Here is a 26,881-nt window from a genome sequence, read left to right as displayed (position 1 = left end):
ATATTTTAAATAAAATCTGAGAGATTTCTGTCCCTTAGGGGCATTATCCCAATGATTGTGTAGAGCAGAAAATATTTTATTTTTTATTTTTCATTGATGGAATGCTAACTTTGTGTATTATCAGAGACTGAAAAGGAGTCTTCAAAATTACTCTGTGGCGACTGTCATCTTTGTTTCCATGGTAAACCCTAATCGCAAATGCCCATTTTTAAATAGAGGACTTCAAATTTGAGTACATTCTATGAAGCCATGCTTATTTAAACCAGGATAATTTGAACCCACCCAGTCTTGTCTGTATGCATATGTGTGATTAGAATTTGAATTAACATTCATCTATCATCCAACTAATGGAAAGTATATAACACATATATCACATGTGTCGACAAGCACATCACACACAATTATACTATGATTACCATAAAAATTATATCTATCTTACAAGCAGAGATAAGAATCAACAAGCAACTAGGTGATGATTCATGTCAGGGACATGTCATTCTCTCTTACTGTCTAATAGGAGTGTTGTTAGATTGGAGGAGGGTCCTGCAGTGGTCTTGTATGCACAGCTGTATGGGTACGTCCTTTCTTTCCTTTGTAATGTCCAGTCGCCAAGGCCAGAGCTAAAATTTCTACAGCTGCAAGCCAATTATCGACCCTTCACAATTCTTCACAGCTACTCTGTCTGGCAGACGGAAGATGGCAGCTGCTCTGAGAGCTGCAATGGGCAAAAAAAGATGATGTGCTTGGCCCAGATCCTTTGGATTGGAGTATGCAGGTTCTAAATAAGAATCATATCTCATAGATCCATGCTGATAGACTCTCTTCGGACAGAGGCTCAGGTGTTTAGTGGTACAAGATTGTGAATGTACAATTGCAGATGTGATTTCAAAGCATTTTTATGAGTTGGCAGGACTCCTCGAAACACTTTAGACAAAATTACTTTTAATTAAGGAAAAACAGAAAAATACAAGTTACCCAAATACCTACTTTGCTGGAAGGATTCCAATAGTTCTGAAAGAGAAAAGTGCATGCTTTATAATCTCCTGCTTGTAATGCTTGAGCCGCAACTCAATTAGTATTCTAATTAGTGTTAGCAATCCATCAGATCTATCTCTATTTGATCTCTGATTCAAATATTTCAGATTAAAGGGATATTTCAAGTTATTTTCAACCTAATGTCTATGTACCACATTTGTGCATGCAGATGATTTTCAAGAACACTTGATTTTCATGTATTTTGACTCTTCCTAAAATACTTTAGTGAGGTTAGATGCCATATTGAATTTAGCACAGATGAAAACGAGACTGTAAGGGATAGATGTACAGTCTTTACAATGGCACACACTGTATAAAGGTATAGATATATATATATATATATAGATCACATCATTTAGATCACATCATTTTTTTTTTTTTGAGAATTTAAAGGTTTTTTTTTTTCTCAGAAAGACATTTCGTCAGCTAACCAATCAGATTGTTGTTCAACAACAGTACAATCCATTGAACACACTGTATTCTATTCCTCACAGCTTTATTTTAATTCCTGTTAAAAATTAAATATGGCGCTAAACTGACTGGAGGTCTATTGTTTATAAATGAGAGGCAAATAAGTTTACAGTAAATACACTTTCAAGCAAGTGGGCAGCAATGAATAGATATGTAAAATATGCACACTATTATATATAATATAATTATAATATATCTCACTGTTTAGAAAATTTTAACAATCACTTACCAACCATGTGCAGTCTATATCCAGTCTTTCAACTCATGTCATCATGTCACCAGCTAAAAATAATATTTTTCTTGCTTTTGTAAGGCATCCGTATGAGGATACCAGGAAGGTACATGAAAGGGAAGTGATGTAATAATTTGTAAAGCGCTATTTACGTGAAGCTGAGTTCTGTAAATGCTCCCCCTCACGTATTATGTCCGCAATGCTTAAACAAAAGTGGCTCCAAAAAAGCAGTCCCACCTCAATATGACAATTTCATCAATGTTACAGTTCAAGAAACAAACATTTTCTTACTGAAGAATTCATATACATAAGTGCTTTAACAATAGTATCGCATTTATGTTTTTAAATTCCTTCCAGTTGTCCTGATCTTCCATTTTAAACTCAATGGTGTGAATGCATTGGAATTGACAGTATGCAACAAATGCTTTTTAAGACATTGGAAGATAACCCAGAATGCACCTTTACATTTGCGATGTAACGGAAGTAGCAACATATAGTTTCCATATTGTGACATACTACATTTGAGTGAAATGGATTATCCAAAAAAGAGAGATGTGAGTTTGCAGTCAATTGTAAGTAAGGGTCAGGGTTTAAGCAGACTTAGACATGTATTAAGCTTACACCTGGTATTGAGATGCGTTTTGGTCGATCAGATCACAAGTGGATAACGCTAAATACAGGTGTAAACGGGGTCTAAAGCGGTTTGAGCTTGTCCACTTCCAACCAATTCCAGAGGTAGTCGAAAATGCATTAGACCGGATTGCTTTCGTTGTGTAAACGCTCATGTGATCAATAGTATCCAGCTGCAGACCCGCAGCACCACCAGTTTCAGAACCCCAGCGCCAGAACCGGAAGTAAGGGGCGGAGCTTACGTTCTAACACCAGCGCCAGGACCGGAAGTGAGGGGCGGAGCTTACGTTCTAAACCGAGTAACGCCACCTAACGTTTTGGAGCGTAATTTGCTTAGACACGAAACGTCATTATTACACACGAAATGTCATACTTTATACTTATTATAATGATACATTAAGGTATAGTACAATAAGCATTTAAAACATTGATTTTGTGTAATATAATTCTATATAGTTATCCGTTTTATTGTATTATGAGAGTTACTTCCTGATCGTGAAAATAATGCTTGAAACTTATGGTCATTTTATATAAAATATACTTTATTTCACAAGAACATGTGCAGCATGCATTTTTCTTTATGTAAAATAATGTCAAAAATCTAAAAAGAGAGAGAAAATCCGGCATTGTTTTAAAAGAAACCATAAAAATGTACCGTACTTCAAATAATAGCCGAGTCCCAAATAGACGATTGTCTCTTTACACGCCTGGTGTGGCTGCAGGTCTGGGTAAATATAAGTCCGGTCTCAAATAGAGGTCGGGTCTGTTTTTTAGTTTCAGGTTGTATTAAATCTTCTAAAACCCGTCAGATCGTCCGCTTTTTGGCGGAATAGAATGACTGCTGCGCATGACAGGGCGCTTAACGAGCAGAGAGAGAGCCCCGGCCGCGATATTTTTTTTCACAGGATGGTAGGGGAAGACTCATGAATATTCATTAGGGAACTCATCCCTGATTGGTCTTAACACCAGTGACTGGTAGGTTTAGGGGCGGGGTTAGGGGTAGGTCATCAGACCCCCAGTGACGGGTAGGTTTAGGGGCGGGGTTAGGGGGTAGGTCATCAGACCAATCAGGCATGAGTTCCCTAATGAATATTCATGAGTCTTCCCCTACCATCCTGTGAAAAAAAATATCGCGCCCCGGCCGCGCGCGCGCACTCTCAGGTCTTCAAACAACACGAGCACTGTCTTGCTCTTTATTTGTCACATACCAGTTATAGTTCATACAACAAGCAGTGACTCACTGTGTAATAAAAACATACCCTAAATATTATTTAAAAGGTGCAACAATTTTTAATATTTTTAAATACTTGCAAAAATAACCATGCTTGTGTCATTGTAAATAATTCCGCCCCTCCCTCACTTCCGGTTCTGGCGCTGGGGTTCTGGCACTGGGGTTCTGAAACTGGTGGTGCTGCGGGTCTGCAGCTGGATATATCTCCATGTGATCGAATGCATTCAAACAGCCACAAAAGACCGCCTACTCTCCGCCTACTGACCTAATGCCTAAACATTATGGGAAGCGCACTAGCCAGACGGGATTTAAACTTTGTTGACTGGAGACCCAAGTTTGGTTTGAAGACGTAAAACGTACTAAGCACAATGTTCTCTCACCATTCCGGATTTCTAACACACACTCATAGAGTTTGGTGAGGTCTTGCGGCTGTCAGAGCAGAAAAGAAAGCTGCTGCTCTCCGTATGTTTTTCCATCATCTCCGTGCGCATTCATATTGCGCAAGCTTAGTTTGTCCATTGGATTAAAAGATCTGAAAAAAAGCCATACATTGAAAGTGGACAAAGGAGACGGATTAAAACACCGGGGGTAAATGGATATGAGTCTCCCTCATCTACTTGTGATCAGATCAACCAAAACGCATCTTAATACCAGGTGTAAACAGGGTGAATGGTTGGTGAAGTCCGGCATATGAAAAAAGAGAGAAGTTTGTCATTTCATGCATGGATGACTCATTTACATTAAGATCAATACGATGCTTTTAGAAAATAGGTAGGGTGAATTTATATTTACAGCATTTAATGCCGCTTTTTGTGACTTTTAGTGCATTTGTGCTAGCTTTCATTTGTGCAATGAAAGACAGTGGAGCCCAGCACATACAATGCCACTAACTTTCATTGTATGGACAAAAAACTGAGATATTTTTTAAAATATCTTCTTTTGTGTTTAAAAAAAAGAAAGAAATGCATACAGCTTTGGACAAACATGAGGGTGGGTAAATGATGACGGATTTTAAAGAATTTGAACCATCACTTTAACATGTGATTGTTAAACTTGGGTAGAATGCCAACTTTATTATTCCCTAGGCTTTTTAAAATTTTAATTACTCTCCCTAAACATTGGAGAGATTATTGGCTAATATTATGCAGGCGTTAAAGTGATCAACAAAGAGAAGTAGATTAATTCATGACTCAATATTTGAAATGAATTATTCATAGTATTAGTTTGGAGTCGCGCAGCAGTCCTTAGAAGGAGACATTTATCAAGCAGGTAACCTTTGTCACAGTGAAAACAGAACAATGTTATACGCTATGGTTGACATGTCCTGGTTATATGTGCTGGGGAGAGTACAGAGAGAAGTTAAACAGGTTTCTGTTCAATACACTGACTCATTAATGAGCTGTGTAGATGTCACTCTGGAGGTCCAGATTAATTAAAAACCACAGACAGATGATTACAGGAAAATGACTAACAGATTTCCTACCGGCTGCTGAGAGTCAAATGCAAAGTTCCGATGAGCTAAATTACAGTATTATTGATTGCCTGCTGTAAAATTAGACTATAATTGCTCCAGAATGCAATGAAACCGTTAGTTAAAGATGGAGTAAATCCTACAAACAACATTAAAGGTATTCTGGTGCTAAATGACAGACATGTGAAAGTAATTTCTGGAAAGTTAGATTCCTGCTGAGATGCATCTAAATGCAGCATTCAGGGCAGAAAAAGTTGAGAGATTTGGGATTTTTAAACATTTTTAAACATTATGATGTTGAACTAGAAAAACCTGATACTGTGTAAGTCACAGTGAGCTTTTAAATATCAGCATATGGTAATACAATTATGTTAGTAGATTGTGGTATAACTCATCACCATACCTTAAATGACACATTTTCAGCATATAGCTGCTCTATTAGCTGCACTCGGTTCTTTTGTTTTGTGCCCTATATGTATATTTATCAGGGCAGGGCAGAGACAGCCCTGAGAAACAGAAACTGGCTCTGGACAAAAGTTGCTGAAACAGAAAAAGGCAGAGGCCCGACACAACTGCCACTGCCAAAATAATACCAGTGACTCATAGTTGCCTTCAAGCCCTGTTTCAACATGCAGTCTGAGCATGAACTTTTAATTAAACACACTATATATAGAGGCTACACAATCTCTGATATCTTAGGCTACTATTTAGAAGAAGTGAAAGTTGTGATATTCTTCACTCAAAGTCACCTGCCAAACAAACATACGCCTTTCATTTGTAGGAGGGTTAATGACAAATAAGAAGGTCCACGATAAAGAAAAGGAAAAATATTCAATATTATAGTGAAAAAATATGAGTTATTACAGTTTTTATCAATTGTTAGGACACATTTCTCGATACTTAAGTCCCTTTTTCAAAACTCTTTGCACAATTCTCCTTCACTCTCAGAAAAAAGGCACAAAAGCAACAGTCTCTACTGTACAGAATTCAGTGCCGTATATTTAACACCTTTTGTAGAGATGGTAATGAAATTAAGAATAACACCTGTGTAGGTGATTAGTTAAAATTTGACAAATTGCTGTCTTATTCAAATAAGTTTAACAGTTTTGAATAGGTAAACATGCAAATTTGGCTTGTAGGTAAATGGAGTTTTAGCAGTGATTGTGTGTCTGAGTGAAAAAAGAATTTATGAAATTTGAAAGATGTCGTCATTAAATGATAAATGATTAAATAATCATTTAATGATTAAATGATAAACACAGTTTAGTCCACATAGACTGATGTTGTGATCACTGTGTGAAGAGTTCTGAAATAAATCTGAGCAAGCTGTGTTCCAAATTTGAGGTTGATATCTAAAAAACAATAGCTTTCAGTAAGTATACCAAATGTTTTTGGAAATTCATCTCCTATTAATTTCCAATGTGGTCAAAAATAAAACATGTGAATATTTTTTCAGGACCCTTTAATCTTTTTAAATCATGTCCATGATTTTACTTTTTCACATTGCAAGTGCCAAAACCTAAGTTTCAAGCCATCCCAATGGTGTAAAAAATTCTAAAAAAACAAAACAAATTTTTTTTTCTGTCAAAATTGACTGAACAGCACCATATGCCATTTTGATTATCATAGATGCGTTTTAAGGGATGCAATTATTGACTGCAGGGGGACTTTAAGGGTTAAGCAGGACATCTAGAACAGGCCTGGAGTGACTTCAGCAAATGTCTACAGGCTTTAACCCTCCCAGAGTGGGATGGAAGCTGTTTTATACATGTGGGATAGGGATCTGCAAACTCTAATGCAGTGTAGTAATCCCACAACATGAAAAAAAATAAAATAAAAAAAAACTCTAGTCAGTCTCACTGAAACAATACCTGGCAAATTCCTGGACAACGGATCTGTTGTCCAAACCAAATAAAGTGTGGGTACCTTAACACTTCTGGCCAACTCAACCCCTCCTGAATTTGTATTCAGCCACACTACACATTTTAAAACAAGTGTTTTGGTATTGTAGTGCCAAGCTTTCTCTGCGGAGCTAGAGCAGAATGCCAATTCAAACACGGTTGTGCAGCAGTAATATTCTCAGCGCTTAGGTCTTGTAGAGCTGAGCGAAAGCAGGATGGATGGTGTTATGTAACCGCAGCCCGTTCCAGTCTGTTTGTGTCAACCAAAACAGACGGCAGCAGTTTTGAAAGGAGCAGAATGCAAAATTAGACTTTGCAAACAGTAAAATGAATCCTTTGTGTGAGCATACGGCAGGATGCGCAGCATCTACTGCTCATCCAGATGGCTAACACATGTTCTTTCCTGTTGCTGTCACCCTCTCCCTTTTTTCCTATGGAAAGGTGATCCACACCAGCAGCCCTGCTATATCTGTCTTTTTGGCAAAGTTTTATTGTTGCAGCAGAGCAGCGCCTTGATCTAAACTCCACCACTCTGAGCTAAGAACCACCTTTATTCCAATTGGCAAGGGTTTATATGCATGCACACACTCTCTAACCGCAAAAGAAGGAACGCTGTAATACACCCCCACAGTGCTAGGTAGTAAAGTATTGAAAAAAGAGGTGGAGCAGAGGTGAAAATGTGTGTCAGGTTAATCCTAACAACTGCAAACCATTTTTTAGTGCTAAATGGGCTATTGATTGAAGTCCATTGATTTGTGCGCATGTGTGTGTCTGTGTGAGTGTGTGTGTAAACAGCTGCTCTTGTGACACATTGGGATTCCTGCCAATATCTGTCAGTATGGAGCTCTGAAAATAAATCCCAGGCTCTCGGCTGTCTCAGCCCACCGAGAGGAAATTTGAAATCACACAGCAGTTTTAGATAAGAAAGTCACACAGCCTCGATTTCTGCCAGATACGTCAGCCAAAAACTGCCCAGCTACAGATGCTGTCCATACTTGTCTCTTTGTTGCATCTATATCAATATTTAGAGAAGGTGTTGGCTGTTTTTGTGGTATTAAGTATGAGATATACAAAGTAAATGGCTGAAGAATGAAGCCTCTCTGCCTTTAGGTGTACTGTATGATAGAAAGAAGATCATTCAACAGCACGTCTCGTGATTTTCACCAGATGATGGTGTCAGCTTCGCCTCAAAATATACCCGATGTAAAAGTAATGTGGTCTGTCACATATTTTCATCTGTATTGATTTATAACATATTCCATACATACTGTGACTTGAAAACCTCTTCTAGGAGCATGCTTTTTTATTTGTATATTTTTTGAAGAGCGCAAACTCAAAACGTCAGGGCGATACGACGGTCCTGATTGCGTAATGAAAAAAAGGGCTAATTAAAATGAAATTAATTAATGAAGTGCTTCACTGCTTATTCATATTTGAGAACCGTTTGGGCAGCAAATCAAAGTTTTGTGATGCGAACAACAAAACAGGAAAGGATATTATAGAGAAGAAGACCTCATGATTGTGTGTCAAGATCAAGACATCTCTTAAAATATCCGATAATGTGACCTTTTAATGACAAGGAAGGTTAGTTCAGGTTGTCATGTGGCGTGACTCCTCGAAAACTTAATAATTATGAATTAAAAATGTCCTTAAAACATATTTAAAAAACTTTTTTTTCTATGCATTTAAGGTGTAGGAATATGTATGACTTGTTTACTTGATCGTTACACCACATGACATTTAAACCAAGACATTCAATTTAAACTTTTCTTGGAAAAGTTGTCAAACTATATTTGAAAGTATAACATTAATAAAAGCACATCATGTGCATTAAACTAGATTTCCCCCTTTTATTTGTCATTGACCTACACCAAAAGTTATTCAGATAGATTTTTTTGTTTGCAAAAAATCTGCTGTGATTTGCTTGCGATTTGTTTGGAAATTGACCCTGACCCTAAGTACAAAGTGTATTTGGACACATGTGTACACACACACACACACACACACACACACACACACACACACACACACACACACACACACACACACACACACACACACACACACACACACACACACACACACACACACACACACACACACACACACACACACACACACACACACACACACACACACACACACACACACACACACACACACACACACTCTCTCTGCTACTTCATTTATAAAGGCATTCTTTTGCACCTGCAAATCCTTTGACACAATGCAGCTGACTGACAAAGAGGTGAAGCCTTCAATCTCATTGAGGCAACTGACAGCCAACGAGGCTCCCACACAAAAAGGAGAAGAAAATAAGATTCTTTAAAGGATCCAATGGACCCATAGAAGGAAACAGCTCAAAAAAAGAAACAAAAAGGAGGGGAGAGAGTATGTGTGTGTTTGAGAGTGGAACTCAGGCAGGCTATGCCTAAAGCAACTCATCCCACTCACCAGCCTTCACCAAACACTATATTTCACTAAACAAAGAAAACGTGACTTCTAAAAGTTCATTTGAGTCGCAACTATAACTACATTCATTAAAATGACAGTTATGTGTTCAGTTAAGCTAACGCTCCTCTTCAGAAGCTCTCAACTGTGGTTTCATGCCATGAATAAACCTAATAGATTATATCAGCCTCTTGAATTGTTTGCTTAGTTAGGCCAACCTGACTTGGGACGGGGTGGAACTCTAGGTGGATAAAATATGCAAAATCTTCTTTGTTATCAATGAGACGATGAACGTCATCAAAATTACCAAGCACTTATCAGAAGTGGGTCATGCAATGCTTCTTAACATTCATTGTTAAGGGAATTAACACCGGGATGAACCTGCATATCAAGTTCTGAATCAGCATATAAATAAAGAACCTTTAACATATATTAAACCTTTTCTCTGCACAAAAGGTTCTTTATAGTGTAATTCGGTTCTTTAGATTATTAAAATGTAAAAAAAAAAAAAAATTCACAGAAAAGGTTCTTTGCAGAATCCAACAAAAGAAGGTTATTCTGGCATCGCTCCAAAACCCACAACCCCCCTTTGGAAGCTTTATTTTTAAGAGCGAACCAAGTTTGTAATTGTAACTGCACTATTTCTTTCATTCACCCTCAACCCATGTGAGACCCCACCTCTCTCAAACAGTGGAAAGATGGCAAAATGTGCTTTGTCAGACAACTGGGATATAACTCATGTGGACCGGCCCTCCCTCTGTAAATGAAAGCACCATGTGTCTGAAAGAAGCGGCTTGAGGGAAATGAACCCTGCACAGCAATAAGATGGTGAGCTCTGTTGGCCTCTATCTGATAATCGCCTTTATTATCCAGACTATGGATAGTGTGGAAAGTCTAATTTGAAATGATAGTCCATGTGGTGTGAACAAAGAGGAGGTGACACCTGGAATTTCACTATAGTCAAACTGGCCATTGTATTTAGTTGAATTAAGCTAATAATTTGGAACATGCGCTTATAATGAAGTCTGTTAAACTAGAAGCGCAGGAGAGAAAATACTACATCGATAACGGCAAAAACACATTCTTATCCAATAGCCTAGTCACTTCCTCGTAGTGTGGTAATGTAACCCCAGGTATACACACAAGGTCCTCTGGGTGTGTTTAAAAAAAAAAACATCTAATGTTGGATTTGTAGGCAGATAAGGACTTCAGCACTCATCCCCACTGACCGATACCAGCATTCCTTCAAAATGTTGCTGGTTATTATGCCAAGAGACGGTATTGTGGTTATTATGCCAGAGTCTGTCTAATTTTGATGTAAGATTTAATATTTTTGAAAGAAGTCTCTTACGCTCACCAAGGCTGCAGTTATTTGATGACAAGTAAAATACAGTTATATTGTGAATTATATTCTTGCGATGCAAAGCTGAATTTTCAGCATCAATACTCCAGTTGTCAGTGTCACATGATCCTTCAAAAATCATTCTAATATGATGATTTGCTGCTCAAGAAACATTTCTTATTATTATCAATGTAGAAAACTGTTGTGTTTAATATTCATTGTGGAATCAGTGATAATTTTTGATAAATAGAAAGATTATATAAATAGAAATAGAGATTATTGTCACTTTACTGACACTTTTGATCAATTTAGTGCATCCTTGCAGAATAAAAATATGAATAAAAAAATATTTTTACTTTTAAACATTAATGAATTCTGATATTCTCAAAACTCTAAAATCTGCAAAATACAGCAGTAGCGTTCTATTCCTTCGGCCACACTTTAATATTTTTCTTAAGCAAAACATACGATTTTTGGTGAACTTTGCAAATCAAGCCCAAAAGCAACTTTTGAAGGAGCGTTAACAGTTCAAGATGATTTGATTTATTGCAAATAATATTACTTAAAGGGAAAATATTGTCATCATTTACTTACCCGTATGTCGTTACAAACAAGTATGACTTTCTTTCTCCTGTCAGTAAGGTGATGAAAATAATGACAGAATTTTCATTTTTGGTCAACTATCCCTTTAAGATTTTTTTTTTTTTTACACTCACTCACTCAAAATGCATTTTCCCCAAAACATGTTGACTGTTACTAAAAGTGCAGGAAGTAGAGGTCTGAATCGTGTTTGCGCATACCTGCTGTGACTACTGTGAGCGCGGAGCACTAAGTTATTACTGATGTTACATTTATTGAGCATTACATTCATACCAGTGTGAAATGAATACTACATTCACCTAAATCCTTTTTAGGTGTAAACTACATGTCTCTTTTTTTTTTTTACAACAACATAAACTCATATTTCTAAAGGGAATAGGGAGAGGCCGTTTCTATTTGCGCAAGACACAATCATTCAAAAGCAAAAGAAACGAATATATGACAAGTCAGTAGTTGCACATTATGTATTTTCTCAGCCCCACCCACCAACAGTGCATGTCATCAGTTCAACCCTCTGCCACTTCACCAGAATGATTTAATGTCCATATCCTTTTCACAGCCCCCCTTTTATTGTCCACGGTGAGAAATGGCTCTAGTCTCTTTTTATAAGGTTAAGACAAAAAGTGACAGGGCAATACCTGTCGTAGTAAACAGAGTAAACAGGCTGATGAGTCTGGGAAAGACTGAAGACCTAATCTCAGTGTGGTTGGATTTATCATATCTGCTCTAGTAATCCTTAACACAAAGCCTGGATGAGTGCCGTCTTTGTGTGTGTCAGAATAGCAGGCTTGCAGAACAAGCCTTGGCATGTATTTTCTTTTTTCTCTTTTTTCTTTGTTCAGCGGTAACACTGTGGCAGGTATGGAATCTTAGGTTACAGTGGGGATATCTTCTGACAACATGGAGGTACTGAGGGTACTGGGTGGGGTAAGCTGGGCCGGAAGGTTGATGTGGAGCATCGCAACCATGTGCATCCATACGGCTGCCTCTGCAAACAAAAAAAGTCTAATTCTATCATGAAAACTCTCGGAAGATTTTAGCTTGGTAATGGATATGACAATGTTTAAGTATTTGGTCTTGGCGGAATAGATCTGCTACGCTGCTGCAGAGCAAGTACAGGAACTGGTGCAGAAAAATCAAAACATTGAGAAAATCGCCTTTAAAGTTGTCCATTTATGTTCGCGATTGTGCTGCATTCACTCACAAAAATAAATGTTTTATACATTTCCGGTAGGAAATTTACAAAATATCTTCATGGAACATGATCTTTACTTAATATCCTAATAATGTTTGGCATAAAAGAAAAATTTATAATTTTGACACATACAATGTATTGTTGGCTATTCCCACAAATGTACCCGTGCTACTTAAGACTGGTTTTGTGATCCAGGGTCACATATGAATATCACTTGTCACACTATATCTTCCAATTAGTAAGATGATATTTACATCCTTTTTATGATCATATGTATGTTTTTTTTTTGTGGGAGGGCAAAACATAATAATGAAATACGATATAATGATGATTGAGAAAAGTACAAATAAACATTCCTCAAAAGCCTAAAGTAATATACTTGATACTTACATTTTAACATGATTTTTCTAAAAATGATACATGGATAATCATGTAAACCTAAGATGCTTCAGCCCTGCAAGTGTTAATCTTGAAATTTGACTAACAATATACCATTTATTCTTACATTTACTTCATAAAAGATTTCACAGCAATAAGACGTGTACCACGACCTGAAGAAGGATGTTTTTATAATCATAATAAAAAAAACTTTTACTTGCTAATTTTTTATTATAAACAGACAGCATGCAATAGGTTTATAAGCAAAGATTTGATCATGTTGATAATTAGGAGGCCATAGAAATTTGTGTATCAAATATTATAAGGGTTAATGTCTTGTTTAATTATCAAGATTAATCTTGCTTTGAGATTTTTAAAATATTTTTTACTAGAAAATACTAGTAAAAAAGAGTTTTTATGTTTCTGCTTTTGCTAATGAGAGTAGAATATAAATAAATTCTCTTGTTCTGAGCACTGTTGGGTAACATGAGTAACATGACATGAGTTACGTAATCAGATTACTTTTTTCAAGTGACTAGTAAAGTAATGCATTACTTTTACAGTTTCAACAAAATATCTGAGTTACTTTTTCATATAAGTAATGCAAGACAATTTGTTTTCCCATTTATTGACTGACAGCTCTCCTGTTCCCATGTAGAGAGAAATCAGGAATAAGTTCAGAGGCGTTGTGTGTGAACATGATGGTTATTGTAGTTCTAAATGTGAAGATACATTTAATCATCTCACTTGCACAAAAACAGATTCAGTATTTTTTCTGTTATTTTGTTAAACAAACAAGGTGATAAAATGTAACGCAAAGGTAACGTAATACATTACTTTCCATAAAAAGTAACTAAGTAACGCAATTAGTTACTTTTTTTAGGGAGTACCACAATAATGTAGTGCATTACTTTTAAACCTAACTATTCAAAACACATGGTTCTAAGGATGCTTATAAAATACTGATTTAGAAAATGTATATTGCAGCATGCATCTGCATGAGTAATCTTTAACAGTGAGATAATGTGTAATATTTAAATAATCAAACATTTTAAATTATTCAGAGGAGCTGTAAGTATGACAGAGCTAAGTTTGTCACAGACCTTGTACTGAGACATGCTGAAAGAACAAAAGATCCACAGGTGCAAGCTCACTTTACACCTTGACCCGGCTTGTCAGCTTGTCTGCTGAATTTGTGCCACTGCAAAGTGAAGTGTCAAAAGCAGCAAATCTGCGTTGACGAGAGGGAGATTAAGGGCTAGAGGTCAGAGAACAAACACAAAACTCCACAGAGATTCAGGGAATTCTCCAAAACACAATTCTGTTTTACACATTACGGTTTCCTTTATTGTTAAATGAATATCTGATGGCTAAATGGGCCTGGATTGCAATCGGATATGTTAAGTATGCATGCTTTGTGTATGCGCACATGTGTGTTTATTTGTTGCTCTTCGGGTCTGTGAACCTGAGCAAGGTGTTACAGCAGTGCAGCTGTTAAAAGACGATATCACTCCTTAGTCTTGACATTGTGTGTTTATTTTGTGTGTGTGTGTAGACATAAATGTACCTGGGGGTGTCCATGCTTGCAAACTTTCTGAAAACCTCAAAGCTGTTCTAGCCGAGACACAGAATACCTGCATCATTGTCACTTCAGCACCTTAGGCAGGCAGAAGGCAGTGGATGGGGAGAATAAGTCATTTGTCAGAGTGGGGCAAGTTGAAACTACAACCCCATTTGTTCCACTATAGAGCAGGTTATGGATCCAGTTAATGAGAAGAGACAAGGTCTTACACATTTTCTAGCACACACATATTCACATGCAAACATTGACCTAGCTGTTCACACACACCCACACACACAAAAATGGCCGCAATACTTGCTGTAATGCAGTCACATAGAAAGTGTGAGAGATGCTTTGTCATCTGTCTACATTATTGTAATAATGTAGACGGGGACGAGTCAAGTGAGGGTAAGAGTACTGCAGTGAGACATAAAAGAACAATGATCCTTCACCATAAAGTTTCTAGAAGTTATAATGTGTCAAGAGGCAAGACGTCCTCTTGACAGCCTCTGTCTCGTGAAAGATGATGCTGTATGTCTGAGGAAGTTATGAAATTGTGTCCCGAATATAAAAACAGGCACTGGCTGGTGAGACGCATAGATTCTTTCAATCTGACAAATGACCAGGCCCAGTACATTTTAGCATTGTGTTTTTGTCCAAACATCTGCTATACTAATGTAAATGCGGTAAAATGTATAAAATGGAGCTGAGAGTATACACTAATATAGTAGGCTATACAGTATAGGAGTTTAGTTTAAAAAATATATGTATGATATACTATATTATATAAACTATAAACATTTAGTCTGTTGTAAGCACTTCTTAAAGAGACAGAAAAAAGCATAGCAGTAAATAAACTCAAAACGTAAAAGACTATATGATCTTATGATCATTTGTGGTTTTGAAGCCATGATAAGAGAACAGTGTTCAAATATTCTATTGCTCAAGTCAGACTCATTCAACATATCACTATTTCAGCTTATCTTCAAACAGAATAATTAAACAGACTTGTTTTAAGGTTAGCGTATATATACCCTTGAAAAAAAGAAGTGTGCTTAATTGTATGTGCACTTTTAGTGTACTTTAAACCTTTAGGATATATATGTCTGTGTTCAACAGAAGAAAGAAATTCATACATGTTTGGAAAAACTTAAGGGTGAGTAAATGATGACAGAATTTTAATTTTTGGATGAACTATCCCTTTAACTACACTTTTTAAGTAGGCCTACTTAAATAAAGTATATGTGCTATTGTTAATCCTGGTACAAAGTTGATAACCAGATTTGAGAGACAAGTTTACAGTTTATGTCAAGTTTAGGCTTACAACCAGGGTTCGGTGCTTCTACATCAGTGTTATGCACTTAGCATTTCCCTATGATTTTAGGGATTAGTTGTAGGGCTCGGTTTAGGGGTAGGGACATGGTTAGGACACAATCTTGGACAAGAATTTTGTTCCAGCATCAACAAAATATGTTGTATCCTGGAAGATGTCTTACTTGGCAAAATCAGGGTGACCACATTCTCATCTCAGGTAGCATCAGACTCACTGCACCAGCCTGATAATGATAGCAGCCTGGATTCTTTTCCACTACCACACTGTGCCAGCTGTTTTCAGGTCACTCTAGTCACCTGTCAGCTCTATTCCTATGACATGGACACATCTGTCTCGCCTCAGACAAACCTCACTTCTGCCCTTTACAACACAATTTACAATCGCCCTCCTGCTGTAGTCTCATTGCAATCCATGGCCATCAAACTAAACATGGCCCAAAAATCCAAACATCAAAATCTATCTCAGTTATCAAAACGAGCCTTTCATACATATTCAATATGCAGCCTTTCCAAAATCTACATTTAAGGAAAATACTTTCCAACTTGGCTGCATGTGGACTTTTGTGGATGATTTTTGCATGCATCATGAGTGTTCATTTTGGCAATGTGTGTGTTTTTAGGCATGGCGGAAGAACATAGTTTTCATACTGAGAATCTGCTGTGGCAGATTAAAATGCCAAATGATATTCATGTCTGATGTGCATTGTGAGTTTTCAGCTGATCAGACTGAGATGCATAATAACTGAGAGTTCAGTCAGTATAGTAATGTTCATTATACCAGTGATAACAAAAGCATAACAGCTGCATTTTTTTCCAGTAGCTGGATCAAAAGAGACAAAAAAATCCAACGTCTCTGACAATTAATAATTACTGTCCCTTCCATTTGAAAATAAATGCTGTAGTAAAACTGTGGAATATCTAGTGGTTCATTGGATATATACGTATACTGTATCAAAATGACAACACATGGCATTCATAAGAATTTGTATAAACGTGTACAATTTCATTTGTAAGTTATCATACATTCTTTTTATGCCGTAATAAGAGTTTTGCCTATTTATTGCTAAAATGCAATAATTTCATAGGTGTTCCAGCAAGAATTTTTTTCAGTGTACAAATTTATTGTAAATAGAAAATTCCCATCCTTGCATAATGCATCATTACTATAAAGGCCTACAGATAAAAAAGCACTTCAGTGTAGTTTTGCTCTGACATTGTGGCAGTGAAAAGACTAGAGCTTTACTATCTGTCAGCCATGAAATGTTTAATGAAGGATCAAGAGTTATGCAGGGAGAAGTGGGACAGTGCGTATGGGAGTTGCTTTTCCACATTTTCCACAAGTCTGCCATCTGACTGGCATGTCTGAGCACATTCTGTGGAAAAAACGGTAGGGAGGGGGGTATAAGACGGTACATTGTTTAGAGGATTACTGTCATATCAATTTTAATATATTTCTCAAACATGTTAAATGCAGGCTATCCACACTGGGCTTCTTGCTTCACAAAACTGTCCTTATGGGAAAAAAGGTGGCCATCAGAGCTGAAATAGATGGGCATATAAGAAAGACTGGGGCATTGCTCAAGGATGAGTTGTGTCTGTTAGGGGAAGGAATGCTATAAATCTCTCTGGCAATGTTCCGGTAAATGTCTAGAGTCATCTCAAAGGAGCAGTGGAGGAGATGCCTTATGTATTTTAATCCAGCTAAACACCTTTGATTCTGAATGCATATTCTTTTGTTCATTCATTCTTTAAAAAAAAAAAAAACAGTCAATAAGACTTAATTCAACTTAGCTTAATTTAAAACCATAATCATTACTTCAACTCCAGGAATAAGTGAGAAAAAGCAATACAATACAACTGATAATTAGTGGAAATGAAGATCAAAAACAGGAAAACATGAAAGGAAATGTCAAAAACTAAATTTATCTTATTTAAATAAATTGTTTTACACCTACAGTGTGACTAACTTGTAAAGATGCAGTTTATGCAAAAAATACATTAAGAATATTTTGTATGGTACTGTAGGTTACGTGGTAAGAAATCCTCTGCTTTCCCAAGCACAAAACAGTCTGCTTGGAAAAAAGCCCAATATTTAGTTCAAAACCTACTTTATGAATTACAGTACTGATGGATAGGTTAATACATGTACTTCTGCTCTAGTTAAATTGACTTGCAGTTCTAATCAATTAGTCAGATGAGAGAAAAGGTCAAAAAGCACATTAATGCTCAAATATAAAATTTAAAATTCTAATGCATTTACATGAATAATTAAACCAGACAAAAACAGCGCTACAAACTGACTCAATAAATAAAATCCATGATGCATTATTCATATATGTGATGGAAAAATTGGACACAACAACTTTGTCCTCCTTGCTATTTTTGCTTGTTTTCTTTAATGTATTCTAACAGGGTCGCACACAGACACTGCGATCATGGTAGGAAATCCAAATGAAGGGAGAAGTGAATAAAACGGCTGGGTCTCATTGTGCGAGCATCTCCCGTTTTCATTCCAAGACTGCAGTAACTAAGCATCGTCCAAACCTCACAGAAAGCATCTGATGTGTGCCCTGCGTCTCAATTCCACGGCCGGCTCCTCACTTCAGTCAATCAAACACACAAACTCATACACACAAAACTATCTCATATAATATATTCAAATCAGGAAACAAGTACAAACAACTAATGTTGACGAAGGACCTCCAGTGACACCACAAAAAGGCTCAATCAGGGAGAGCAGCACTGCGGCAATGACAGTTTTGTATGGGCGACAGCTGGTTTTGTTAGAGATGACTGAGAACAAACCCAGTTGTGCTGGGAGCGTGTAAGAAAAGACCCCGGAGATGTCTGAATTTTGGAACGACGGAACGCCTCTATGCTGTCCATTCAGAGAGGCCGGATGGATTTTCCCAACCTAGTAGTTCTCACGCTTAGTGCTGCATCTCAAATAAACCTCCTATGGATTCCCAACTTCAGAGAGAAGGCCAAGGGGGGGTTATTCGGAGTGGGGGGAGGAGTGGGTCACGCGTAAAAAGGCGTTTTATATAGATGCTGATTTCTCATTCAGCCCTGGCTGAGGGGGTACGAGGCCCAGGATGGAATGCAATGTGGAGAGAGATAGAGACAGAGAATGAATGAAGTTCTCTTTCAGGGTATGTTTACACGACAATGCTGTACTAAAAACGTAGCTTTTATTCACGTACAGACAACAACGTTGTCAAAACGATCCCGTTCACACGGATCCGCAAAAAACGACTAAAAATGCTGTATTCTGTTGGCGATGTCATGTGGTGAAGAAACACTACGCGCCAATAGACTGAACGCGTAATATGCATGTGCGTGACGTCACCGTTTTCACAAATTTGCGCTTTTGTTGTTTACATGGAGATGATAACAGTGTAATTTTCAAAAACGTGCACGTTGAAACCTGATTTCAAAAGCTTGTATTTTGAGGCTGCCAAAATGCCATTGTCATGTAAATGATTGAAAACAAGCATAATTTTCCCCCTATTTTTCAGTTGAAACCGGTGTCAAGTAAACAGCCCTTTAGAAGTTATAATATGTATTTAAAGTTACCATGAAATCAAAATAGACATTTCCAAATTTTTTTAATGGAATATTGCTGTATTTATTATGAACGATTTATCCTTGCATGTTATCATTTTTTAAAGTCATGTTCCCTCGTAATCAAAATAACGTCTCCTCTCTCTTGCAATGACTTTGCAAGTGTTTAACCAAATTTAGGATGATATGATATGATGATATATCTTATCAGATGATGTATTTACCAGCGTGACGGAGAGACAACCTGTCACTCACATGAGATCACAGCAATAACAAACCACAACCATCCAATCAATTCCCAATGGACAAACTCAAGTCCCATCTTCCATTTTTCTCGTTCGAGAAGCTGTTTCACTCATATTGTCACAATAGGGAAGAAAAGACTATCACAACTTCTGTGTCATGCCGACTTTCAGTTTTGAGAAGCAACTTACCACTGGGAATGGAGTGGCCTTTCAACCCTGCCCTGGAAAACCAGCAATTCTCTGCAAAAGCATTCAAAGGTAGCTTTTTCTCACCTGCAGATAGAAAGAAACAGAGTGAGAGAGAGGGAAGGAGGAGGAATGTTTATCACAAGCCCGGCTCTTCTTTTGCAGCCAGGCGAATATATACATGTATAAGTCCCGCTTGATAACGGTGAGATATGGATTTGCCAGATTGTAATCTCTTTCATTCAGGAATAACATTGAAAAGGCACACAGAACTCCAGGCCTGCGTTTTCCTCCAACACACTTCCCTTTCTCCGTTTGTTCTGTGGTAGATCAAGCCGTAGACATTACCAAGCATGAAGAGGAGCGTGACAAAGAGCTGTCATCCATGATAACGATCGTAAACACAAAACCATCCGCTGTGAAACAGGTTACAGCATAAACATTTTCCTCCTTCATCCATATTTAGCTTGGGCAACCTTTTAAACATTTTAGTAAAAGTGAATAAACATTTTTTACCAAACATGAATAGATTTAATGCATATTTCTCACAAAAGTGCTTTAATTTGAATGGCTATATTATGCATCTTCCTGTATACATACTGTACGTTTACAAGGTATATCAACTTTTAGATATGTCAAAATTTGCCAGATTAAATCTTTAATATTTAGAATTTTGTTTGACTTAAAAGCAAGTTACACTAGTGTTCAAAAGTTGATGGTTTGTAAGCTTTTTTAACGTTTCTTATCTAATCAAAAATCCAGTAAAACATTTACTCCAGTTTTCAGTGTCACGTGATCCAACAGAAATTATTGTAGTATGCCAATTTAAGGCTCAAGAAACATTTCTTATTACGGTGAAAACAGTGACACATTTTTACAGGATCCGTTGATGAATAATAATAAATTTTTTTTTTTTTGCAAACTAAGAGTATTCATTTCTTAACAAGCGAACAAACAAACAAAATGTATTATCTGTATTAAACAAATGTTTTTTATCTCTGTTTTTTTAATAGTTGTGAAATAGTTTGTATATTTATTACTTTTGGATGGACAGGAAGTAGCACATTTTTGTCTGTTTCTTCTGTACAACCATTTCAAGAGATGCCCACACCATTATTATTATAATAATAATTATTTTTACTAGTTATGGCAGTCTATTTATATTTGAGGCAAAGAGTATCTTCACTATTTACATTAAAAAGCTTCTATTTTTTTTTTTACACTTTTTGTAAATAGCTGCTGTTGTCTATCATTGTGGTATACATTTCAGATAGCTCCACCCCTAAATCACACATAAAATCGAAATAAATTGCATTTAGCTGCATTGCATATCACCCAAAGGTTTCTTTCTGTCTTGGGCGGTTCTTGGCCAGATTAATGAGGATCAGAGTTATAATGTTTAGTCAAACGTCTGGATATTCTCTCATTCTATCACTGTCACTCACATTATTCCCAGTCTTCTCCCTGACATATGGACAGTTTCTTCCTATATCTGAATTTGCTAAAAGTTCAAATTATGCACGGACACTGGCGGGCTTAACAATAATTTACTTTTCCAGCTGACGTGACTGTTAAGCAGATGTTCGCAATAATCCCCAGTGGAAAGACGGCAAAAAAAAAAAAAAAAAAAATACAATTGGTTTTCCAAAATATGAGAGGACGAACACATGGCCGTCAAATTGCAAATGTGGGTGTATGAGAGTGTTTGTGCTTGTGTTTGCATGTGTTTACCTCACCGAAGCTCTGTTTACTGGGCATCCGCAACGGTTCTGCTCACATTGTACATCACAAAAAACAAAAAATTTGGTTTGACTTGATTTTGATTTGAGTCAGTTTCCAGATTTTTTTTAACAATAATCGTTTTTTAATGCACATGAATCAACTGTGAGACATATCATGAATATTTAAAGCTGATATGTGTCATTTTCTGGTGTTAAATACTTTTTCCTATCCCAGTTTAACATGCTGTGACAACTGTAAGAACATCTTAATTCCTACTTTCATAGCATGTACTGAATTTGATGAAGAACTTGCACTACCATTCTAGGTCAAATAGATTTTTTTTTAATCAACACTTTTGGTAACACTTTATTTCGATGGTCCATTTTAGACATTCTAAGTGACACGACGTGATCTGAAGAAAGTATGGTAACCCATACTCGGAATTTGTCAAAATTTTATTCACTCCCCCAGCTACATTTTCCTGCCGTTAGTGAGAATCGAACCCGCAACCTTCAGGTTACAAGTCTGACTCTCATTAGTAACTTTGTAACAACTTGTCAACTAACAGTCATTAGTATATTAGTAGATTGTCTGCTTAATATCTGCTAACACTTTATTTCGATGTTCCCCAACAGATATTCTACTGACTATCAGGAACTTTGCAGCTACATGTCAACTTATTCTACTAACCCGAACACCTAACCTTAACCAAACAGTCTACTAGTACTCTAATGAGAACTAGTTGACACGCAGTTGCAAAGTTACTTATAGTTAGATTGTCGTAAGTGGACCATAGAAATAAAGTCTATAACCACACTTTTTTCAGCATGAATGCATAACATTGATCAAAGGTGACAGTAAAGACATTTATCATGTTACAAAAAAATAAAAAATAAAATAAAATCAGCATATTAGAATGATTTCTGAAGAATCGTGTGACACTGAAGACTGGAGTAATGATGCTGACAATTCACAGGGATAAATTACATTTTAAAATAATAATAATATTTCATAATATTTATTTTTTACTGTATTTTTGAACAAATAATGCAGCCTTGGAGAGTTTATCAGACTTTTTTCAAAAACATTACCAAAATCTTTCTAAGCCCAAACTTACTTCTCGGCCATAGATGAACATAATAAAACATACATACTACTGCATATCTGCGATAGTCCTTTGACCCATAATGACAAGAACAATTTAACCACAAAGAACACATTTTTTGTTTTGTTTATAGGTAACACTTTAGTTTAGGTTTAATTCTCACTATTAACTAGTGGCTTATTAGCATGCATATTGCTAGGATATTGCCTTTTTATTAGTTCTTATATTAATGCCTTATTCTGCATGACCATATCTACATCCCTTAATCCTACCCAATACCTAAACTACCTTAATAACTATTAATAAGCAGTAATTAGAAGTTTATTGAGGCAAAAGTCGTAATTAATAGTTAGTTTGACCCTAAAATCTAAATCTAAATCTAATCTAATCTAAAGTTTGACCCAAAGGATAATCAGGATAATCAAAACATTGCAGAAATTTCAACATAGGCTCAACCGATGATGTGAGTTCTTGGGTGGGTCTGTCTTTTTTTCCAGCCAATGACAGACAGGCAGAGTGTTCTGGAAACTTGTTTGAAAACAATCATTTTTTCAAATCTATTTGGTGACATTCAAATGGTACACTTAAGCTTAACTCTATAAAACTACATTTATCTGCCTATATATGTTGATTAAGAAATGAGCAGGATGGAGTTTTTAGGCTGAGAATGGGTGAAACAAGACACAAGAGAACGACTGACAGCTATTGGACACATTTCAGTTTCCTTGGTTACAATGGGGGTCAATGCGAGCTGTACATACAGACTCACATTAAAGATTCTCTTTATTCTCTCTCCTTTCATGTGGCCAACCCCACGCTCCATTCACCACTTGTTTTTTTTTTTCACGGTCCACCATTAGACGGCTGTCTAATAAAGGTTAGAGCTTTTCTTCTGCCCTCTCTTTTCAAAGATCACCATGTCCATTTACTGAATCCATATGCTGCATTCTCACCAAAGATCACAGCAAAAAAAAAGAGTGAAAAAAAGTGAAAGAGGAACTTATGATGCGTTTCTATCTGAAATGCATTTCACTCCAAATATTTGAGGGTGTGAAACATAGTGTCTATCAGGGGAGCAATTGCTATTTGATAAAAGACAAAGTAACTGTTACTATGGGACACTTAGATGGATTCAACCGTAACACTTGGAAGAAGAAGAAGAAAATTGGGCTTTGGAAAACCTTAATGAGCAGATGTGCTTCTTATTTACAACGAGGCACGCAGCAGTGCGCTGAGAGCTTCATGTCTAGTCCGGTAATGTGTTAGGGTGGATGCGCAGTCACATACTCGACGGGGCCGTGGGGAGGCAAAGCGCTAGATTCACTGACGGGAGGGCACAAGGGGGCTGTCCAAGCCAAAATAAATCAGCCTGCCAATTAGGGACTGGCTGATTTAGCTTTGATGTGGCGTCCGTGCCTAAGAGCCCTCCGTACGCAGCACCTGAGTCTAGAGAGTAACCGAGGGAACGTGGACTCGATCCAGCGCCAATCATCGACTGGGCCTTATTGTTCCCCAGCTGACCTTCCCATCAATTCAGAGAAGGGTAAAAGGAATTAAAATTGTAAGGAGAGGAGAGGGAGCTGAGATGCCAGAGAGCTCCTAATGAGCACGTTGAATACAACAGCGCTAGGCAACTAGCAAAGCCCAAAAAACACAAGGACGGAAGCAGGCCTTGAGTCCCGGCCAGTGACAATAGGCCTCTAATTGGGCTCCCAATACTGGTGGGCTAGTCTTATATGCAGCACTGTGTACACATGACCAGCCAAGTGTGAGAAACTATATTACTCTAAGAGTCTTAGAGATGGAGAGCGCTCTTGTGCTCTCTCTTGACATTCCTTCTTTGAGCATCAACAAATGGCCATGAAGCATTCTTTTATTCATTCATTCGTTTATTTCTTTTAGACACTTTGAAAATTTAAATGATTGAACACGAGATAAAATGAATAATCATTATAGATAAATGGAATCTAAAGTATCTAAAATCCAATTAGTACACCTTCCTTGAAAAAAGCATGCAAACCGATTGCACTCAAAAAACTGAGTAAAGTGAAATAGGAATAATATGTAGTACTAACAAGAGCATGTCTAGTAGTGTACACATACAAGAGAGTTCCAGTAACTTCAAATAATTTTTATACTATACTTGATCTTTTACTTTAGATGTACTCATTTATGCTAGTTGTGTAAATAAGGAGAGCTCGGGGGTAGTTGTCAGACTATTTCCTCCAGTGAATATTTGAAGTCAGTATCAATGGCCTTGAACATTTTTCTGATTCTCATTGCAAACTGATATTTGAAACTTTTTTGCACAGGACACAGGAATAAAGAAACAAGCGGCAAACAACTAAATATAGACTTTTCATTTTTAAAAGAAACAAATCAGCATAGTAGAATGATTTCTGAAGGATCATGTGACAGAGAGAGAGAGAGAGAGAGAGAGAGAGAGAGAGAGAGAGAGAGAGAGAGAGAGAGAGAGAGAGAGAGAGAGAGAGAGAGAGAGAGAGAGAGAGAGAGAGAGAGAGAGAGAGAGAGAGATTATAAGAAATATAACTTTGTCCTGAGTAAACAGTACAACACTTCTCTTTTTGACAACTAGCCCCGGTCTCCCCTACTTAAATGAAACAATTGATTTAGCAGAAGGGTTGAGGTTTCTGTCTGTCACTCTGATCTGATCCCTCAAGTGTCTGCATGTGTGCTATTTAAGTCTTGAGATCAGGTCTAAAGAAACATATGGCGGAGTGAAACCGGTTCCAGTCAGCAGTTTCTAGCACCTCTGTGTTGGGCAGGAGAAGTTTATGAGCAGAAGGGGCCTCCTGTTTTTTTCTTTCTGTGTGGTGTTAAAGCATGGCATTTGTTGAGGTCACGACAAACAGTGAATGATGTTTTGAAGTTTGTGTCTTTCATGTGGCCACAAGTTTAAGATGGACGAAAGTGTGCCCAGAAAGAGAATTTGCAGTACATGTTCTTGGAGAACTACCAAGAAAATAAACATATGTTTTAAATAGTATGTTCATATCTTCATATGTTATTGTTTTTGATTTAGAAGACCTCCAAAGAAAGAAAGAAAGAAAAGAAAATCTTACACTTGTTGTTGTTCAACAAAACCATATATATGCCATGTTAACCTAAGGGAATGCAAATGAATTGTGGTACATTTTTAGAAAGCCTTGAATAATGTCAGCAATGTTGTTGTTTTTAATCCTTAATGTTGTTGCCTCTTTTGGAAAAAAAAAACCTCTTGTCTGACTAGAATTACCAGCATGTGGTGTGTGGGAAAACGTTTGTCACACAAAAGGCATTGCATGTCAGAGACTAGGGCAGGTGAGGAGCTTTACTGTGTGCCAACTGGTGTAATAAAACAATGGAGCCAAATGAGCACAAGCCGTCAATGTCTGCCTGTCAGACAGATGCTCCGCTCAAGGGACATTAGTCTGCTAAAACATATTTCTGTAAACTTAAGGAACTGTGGGAAGTTTAGGAGACTAAGTGAGCAATGGATTAACAGTTGTGTTCAAATCTCACACACAAATAAGAGAAAATCTGTCTTCTTCTGTGCGTCAGCCAGACAGATTACAGCCATAGAATATTTTGATATTTACTGTTTTTATTTACTGCATATATACAGGTATATGGATTTGGGTAAAATGTCAAATATCTAAATATTCTAAATAATAAGAAAATGAAATAAAATAAAGGACAACAATAATATTTATCTGAGTTACATGAGTTTTCATGGAATATTTTAAATATGAGTGTTTTTCAGTTGTTTTGAGCAAATTTAGACCTTTTTATAGTTCAAAACAAGCTAAATTAAATAAAACTAAATAAACACTCATGTATATGTTCTGACACATTGTGCAATGCATTTTTGCTTCTCGGGTAAATGTATCTTGTTTTAAAGATGTTTGAATATTTGTACTGCTAAACAAGACAATGAATAAGAATAGGACTGTTGTGCAGTGTTCTTTTTTGACTTTTTTGTTCCTTTAAGTGAACCTTTCAGTACTTTGCACGTAACAGCGGCAGAGCTCTCATAACCTGTTGTTTGAGTTTGACTGTTGCTGTCATTGAGTATTTGCGCTCTCATATGCATAAGGGAACTTAACGTGCTTTCGGGGCTGTAGAATGAGACGGCTGTTGAGGTGTGAGGAGTGTGTGGAGGTGTGAACAGGTGTCTGGGTTCACTGGAGTGTAGGAATGGAAGCTTCTCCAGGTGCACAGCTGCAGGG

The sequence above is a fragment of the Siphateles boraxobius genome, unplaced genomic scaffold (genome assembly GCF_051911475.1).
Source record: "Siphateles boraxobius isolate OS27281-9 unplaced genomic scaffold, OSU_SipBor_1 32, whole genome shotgun sequence".
In the NCBI taxonomy this organism is placed as follows: Eukaryota; Metazoa; Chordata; class Actinopteri; order Cypriniformes; family Leuciscidae; genus Siphateles; species Siphateles boraxobius.
Note: the sequence above shows the minus strand (reverse complement) of the source record.